The sequence below is a fragment of the Papaver somniferum genome, chromosome 9 (genome assembly GCF_003573695.1).
Source record: "Papaver somniferum cultivar HN1 chromosome 9, ASM357369v1, whole genome shotgun sequence".
NCBI lineage: Eukaryota > Viridiplantae > Streptophyta > Magnoliopsida > Ranunculales > Papaveraceae > Papaver > Papaver somniferum.
In genome coordinates, this window is record NC_039366.1 from 191,679,451 (window position 1) to 191,685,836 (window position 6,386).

Genomic DNA, 6,386 nt, shown 5'->3' on the forward strand with positions numbered 1-6,386 from the left:
AACAAAAAGAATGAAACAAAAGATAGCTATGTGTAGTCACAATCTTGGCTATCAACACTAGTTATTCTTCAATCTAAACCAAAAAGAAGACTTCCTAGATTTCTAACACAAGCTAAATAATCCTCAAGATAGAGCCAGCTAGATAGACGGTTCTGTTAATTCATGAGCATTGTGGTTATCAAGCTTATGATAAATAGCAACCTCTGAGGGAACCCTTTCGAGAGACTCTTTATCATGACACTTTAACAGATCAAGATTAAAGTTAACCTTCTTAATCATAGCTCTCACAGCATCAAGACACTATATAGTCCCAACAAGTTGCTGGATATCTTTGTTCAAATTTATGCTCATTCTAGATTATGCCCTTCCTTACATAAGTTAGGGTAATTAGTCTTTGTGAAGGGGTTGTTGAACTGATTGGAAGAAAATAACTCTTGAGAGAGTTATCCTCAATTACCGCAATGAGATTATTTTTCATGTTGTTCGTTGGGCATGCTACAGAGGTTTTCAAGATCTTCAGATAATTAAAATTCACTTTGTCAATCTGGAATTGTTGAATAAAATATTGAAGAAATTGTGGAGACTGAGGAGAATAAAGATGAATAAGTTTGAGTTACTTAATCAATCATAAATTAGACTTCAATGTATTGTTTTATTCGATATCTTTGTATAAGGTCTATTTCGGAATAAAACTGAAAAAGCAAAGGTCTAACAACACCGCCCAATATTCCGCTTAGCAATCTGTATGGACAAACTCCGAAGCACTCTACTAGAGAATCAACTAGACAGTTAGACTCAATCTAGAATACAGTGTCTCAAGGAGTTAATATCTCTATCTCTCAATTTGATTGATACTCAAGCAAATAGAAATCTGCGAGTCAATCAAAGAGAGATAACTTGGACGGTACCAAAGACCAATGTCCAAGTGTTAATCAATGAAACCAACAATCACAAGATTGGATCTCTAATTGATTAACAATGCACAACCTGTATTATTTCAATTATATAAACAAATATAATGCGGAAAAAAAATAACACAGACACCAGATATTTTGTTAACGAGGAAACCGCAAATGCAGAAAAACCCCGGGACCTAGTCCAGATTAGATACACACTGCATTAAGCCGCTACAGACACTATCCTACTACCAATTAACTTCGGTCTGGACTATAGTTGAACCCCTACCAGTCTCCCACTGATACAAGGTACAGTTGCACCCCTACGCCTCTGATCCCAGCAAGATACTACGCACTTGATTCCCTTTGCTGATCTCACCCACAAAAAAGAGTTGCTACGTCCCAAAAACGCAGGTTTTGATAAACAAACAAATTTGTATCACACAGAAAAGTCTATTCAAAGGATAAATCTGTCTCCCACAGATAAACCCTAGTTTGTTCCATTTTCTGATATTAATCAAGGTATATTCAAGGAACCAATTGATAGATCCGGTCTTATATTCTCGAAGAACAACCTAGATAAATCAATCACCCCACAATACTCAATTCTGAATACACAAAAGAATATTGTGAATTCACGAACAGTGAGACAAAGATGTTCATGAATACTTTATCTTACCTATCAGAGAAACAAGTTCTTAAGACAATCAAAAACGATTGTACTCGTACGATAGAAAAGTAAGATCAGATCACCAACTACAAGAAAAGTAGTATCGGTCTGGCTTCACAATCCCAATGAAGTCTTTAAGTCGTTAACCCGAATTTTAAGAAAAAACTCAAAGGTTAATGGAGATCGACTCTAGCTTAGAGAAAACTAGTATCATACAAGAAAGGTGTGTGGGGATTAAGTTTTCCTCTACCTAGATGTCTCCTTTATATAGCTTTTCAAATCAGGGTTTTTGCTTAGGGACAAAGCAAACTCTATTCAACGTTGGATGAAACCTGATTTAGATTCAATCCAATATCTCTCAACCGTTAGATCGAAAGACAAAGCTTGTCAAACACACTTGTATACGTTTTCCAAGTTCGTGAGAACCGACCCAAACGTTTACGTTCATGTTGGTTCAATACAGTAACCCAAAGGCAACCATATGAGCGTCTCATATTGATCTGGTTCCTCATTCATCATAACTAGTTCACTTGGCTCAAACGAACTAGTTAGAGAGTCATTCAATTGCTATGAGATCTTATGTAACTACACAAGACAAAATTGAACTCTTAGATGATTTCGATTCGATTAGAATCGGCTCAATGAACATTGTAGCCACGGTTTGCATAAAGCATTCCTTATTAATTTAATGTTTATGTTAAGAGCACACCTTTAGATCATTACCTCTTAAGTTCACAGACAAGTTCACGGATTCAAGGTCTATCAGTTGAGTTTTCCAAACACATCAGAAATTCTCGGTCGAAAACTTCCGCCAGTTCACGGACTGGGTTCCCGGTAAGGGTGCACACGGTACGGTTCGGTTCGGTTCGGTTCTTGCCGAGACCGAGTACCTGTACCTTACACCCTTCGGTACCAAAAAAATGGACCGGTCCCGGCACCGGTTCCGGTTCCATTTCAGGGGAAAAAAAAAACAGAACCCTACTGCCCTGTTTTTTACTTTTTTACCTGTTTTTTTACCTATTTTTCAATATCTCAAAGCAACAACTAATAAGTAGCAATATTAATAGCAAACCAAACAAACAATATCTTGAAAATCTTAAAAAAGAAGTAGCAGTAGTCACAGACACACACTAAGTCTTGAAAATGAGAAAATCTGATAAAAGAACAACTAGCAGTCTAGCAGTGCTGCAGTAGCCTTGAATATTGATCTTCTAATCCATGTCAGCAACACTTGTGGTGTCATCATTGTTGATAGGACCAAGTAACGCTGCAAAAAAATAATAATAGCAGTTAGTAACCATTAGACTATATCTATTACTGCCAAACACAAGTAATAATGTAATATGTTACCTTCTTCAATTTCAACATCATCATCTGGTATGTAATCAGATAGAAGATCAAGTTGTATTGGCTTCCTTAGCCAGCTTTGTGTGCAAAGCAATGCCTCAACTGTCCTTGTAGATAAAGAGCTTCTACAAGGACTTAAAACTCGCTTTCCTGTGCTAAAAGCAGACTTAGAGGCAACAGAAGACACAGGAATGGCTAATATGTCCTTCCACAGTAATTGCAAGAAATGAAATGAAATGAAACAAGAAATGATATAAGAACTCAACTGAAGCATAAATGCATAAAGCATGACTGCATAAAATGAAGACCTCAAAGGAAATAAAGACATTGTATCATACTTCATACATATAAAAGTTCATAAATATTAAAAACATTGTTCTAAGCATAACTGCATAAGCAATAAGCATAAGTGCATAACTGCATAAGTTCTAACTTCTAAGCATAATTTCATTAAGCATAAGCATAACTGCATAACTGCATAAGTTACAACTTCTAAGCATTATTGCAACTTCTAAGCATTCCACAAGGCAGAAGTTCCATTTCTGGACATGTTAGCCCTATAAGTCCTTCCACAGTAATTGCAAGAGGGTTCTTCAACATTTCTCCGAGTGAAATGACGCCATATTTCCATCACTGACAAAGTTGGCACTTCCTGTATTTGAGCTCAGTGAATAAGACATAATACATGTGAACAGTGAACTAGTACATGAAATTTAACTATCTTCAATCCTTAAAGTGGACTAGTACATGAATAAGAAGAAGAAAACATGTAATCTAGTAAACAGTGGACAATCATTTATAGTGCTTCAATCATTTACTGTGAACTAGTACATGTGAACATTTAAAGTTTAGTAATTTGTGAAATCTGTTTAACATGTGCTTCTAGTACTTGTGTGACATGCAGTTAAGAAAGAACATAAAGTTCAGTAATCAGAAAGAGGCTATGTACAATGCGTTCCATAAAATTCTTTAGACAATGATTCCCATTCTATAGAAGAAGATAAAAATGTTCTACTGTTATGAAATTGTAAAGTTCAGGATTTTTCTACCTTGTGCAATTGATGCAGTCCTGCGGCTCCTGCCTTTGATAATGTACCTTGATTTTACTTGTCAGGCAATTTCTCTCAATTGGTCTCAATCTTTGGCCTGTAGAGTGGGGTAATGTAGCTTATGATCAGCAAAATCTGGCAACTCATTGCTTATAAATTGCCACTCTTAACAATGACTGACCCAATCTTATACAGTCAATTAAAAACTCGTATAGGAACACTAAATTTGGTGGTTAAGCTCAAAATTATAAAAAGATGCATTGAAATTGTATGATAAAATGCCTGTTCTACTTCGATTTCCCAGAATTAAAATTAAAAGCTAATGAAACACAATTAGCCAGGAATTCAACAAACCCAAAATAGAGACACGAAAACAAAAGGCAAGAATACTTACAGAGGTAAGAGTGGGCTACACAAGGTTCTGTGAACTGGTTATCTAATTACTTGTGAAAATCCATACAAATACCTCTGGAAGTGAACAATTTAGCTTTCTATTTCAAGTATGATTCATAATAACTGTTCAAAAACATTCATCAATAGCCTTTAAACTAACTCAATCAAAAGAATGGTAAATTAAATACTCAGAGTCAAATTCAACACCCATGTTAACATTTTATCAGCATTCACAAAACTAAAAAACAACTATTAGTCTATTACAAAATTTTTTAGGTAACCCTAGCTTTAGAATAGCATTTCCATCTTCACGGCTAAACTACTGCTCATGAATCAAAGATCTAAAAGCAAAAAAAATCATCCAAAAATGTGACAGAACACTAAAAGCATAAATTTAGTTTCAGAAGTGTAAAAGAAACAACATCCATATGAAGATGAAAAAGATCTTACGGTGATTGCAGTGAATCCTTTAAGCCGCTACTCGCTATGAAGGTTTGGTGGGAGATGAAGAAAATCCTTTAAGCCGCTACTCGCTAGAGAAAACAAAAATCCGTTAATCTCAATCACAGATTCAGTGATTCACAGACATGCATACAAAAATTAAAATCAAAAAATTAAAAATTACTTACCACCGGAATTGTTCTTCTAATTTTCTTCACACCGGAATTAAAAACGAAGAGACAGACGAAGTAATACGGTTTGAACTTTTAATCGTTTGATTGAAGGTTAACAGAGAAGATGAAGATCAGAAGAAGGGGAGAATTTCTTCTCCTTCTCAGAGAGAAGTACTGAGAAGAGGCGAGAAAAAATTAAGGGAACTGAAACCCTAAGAATTTCTTCTCCTTCTCACAGTGAGCTTATATACCCCCTATTAATCCAATGGCTGAGACAGATCCCTTATCCCCTAAATCTAACGGTCAGAATTATTCGGGACTTCGGTCCGGTACGGGACGGTTCATGTGTTGGACCGTGTACCTGTACCCCCAGAGCTCGGTTCCTATTTTTGGGACCGGTACTTGTACCTTGTACCTCGGTTCGGTCCAAAATCAGGTACGGTTCCATCGGTTCCGGTTCGGTCCGTCGGTCCGGCTCGGTTCCTGTGCACCCTTAGTTCCCGGACTAAGCAGCAAACGAGTTGTTGGAAAATCCAGCAGATATTTTCGGTCGAGAGCTCTCGACAGTTCGCGGACTTGGCAAGCCAATTCCAAAATCCACCGAAATACACTTGCTCAACAAAGTTGAAAGAACTTCATATCAGGTGATTACACGGTTATGTAATCTAACTCTCATTTCAATATGAAACATTCTCAGATGGCGGTATTCAGTCGTGAGCGGATCGAACGACCTTTCTCGTCAGAGCAATTTCCAAAGATTGAAAGATGAAGATAAACCTGATCAAAGCGATAAGCTTTAACAACACATGAATTTTGAGAAAAAGATAAGCATTGAATACTCAGCTCGAAATGTGTTTGATCTAGCCTATATAGCATACGACTTTTGTCTCATAAGAAGTAGGAGATATAATAGATAGACTTTTGAGTGACATATAAGTTCAAGTCTTCACATACCTTTTTGTTGATGAAGTTTCACGGTTCCTTGTGTGGATCTTCGTCGATGCCGTTGAATCTCCATGAAGTTCTTGAGCTCAACTACACTTTTCTTATCCTATTCCGAGACTTGCTAATAGCCTAGAAATCAAGACTCTATAGTTTTTGAAAAAGCGGGGGTCTATCAACACCACCCAATATTTCGCTTAGCAATCTGTATGGACAAACTCCGAAACACTCTACTAGAGAATCAACTAGACAGTTATACTCAATCTAGAATATAGTGTCTCAAGGAGTTAATATCTCTATCTCTCAATTTGATTGATACTCAAGCAAATAGAAATCTGCGAGTCAAATCAAAGAGAGATAACTTGGACAGTACCAAAGACCAATGTCCAAGTGTTAATCAATGAAACCATCAATCACAAGATTGGATCTCTAATTGATTAACAACACACAACCTATATTATTTCAATTATATAAA

General features: G+C 36.4%; 1 long non-coding RNA gene across 1 annotated transcript; it reads right to left on the bottom strand.

Annotated features, from left to right (window-relative positions):
* Positions 1-3,401: 3,401 nt before the first annotated feature.
* Positions 3,402-5,360, bottom strand: LOC113309185. Its single transcript, XR_003340434.1, has 3 exons — positions 4,985-5,360; positions 4,806-4,888; positions 3,402-3,565 (listed from the first exon to the last, which is right to left on the bottom strand). It is a non-coding gene; the product is annotated as an uncharacterized LOC113309185 (long non-coding RNA).
* Between the last annotated feature and the right edge of the window lie 1,026 nt (positions 5,361-6,386).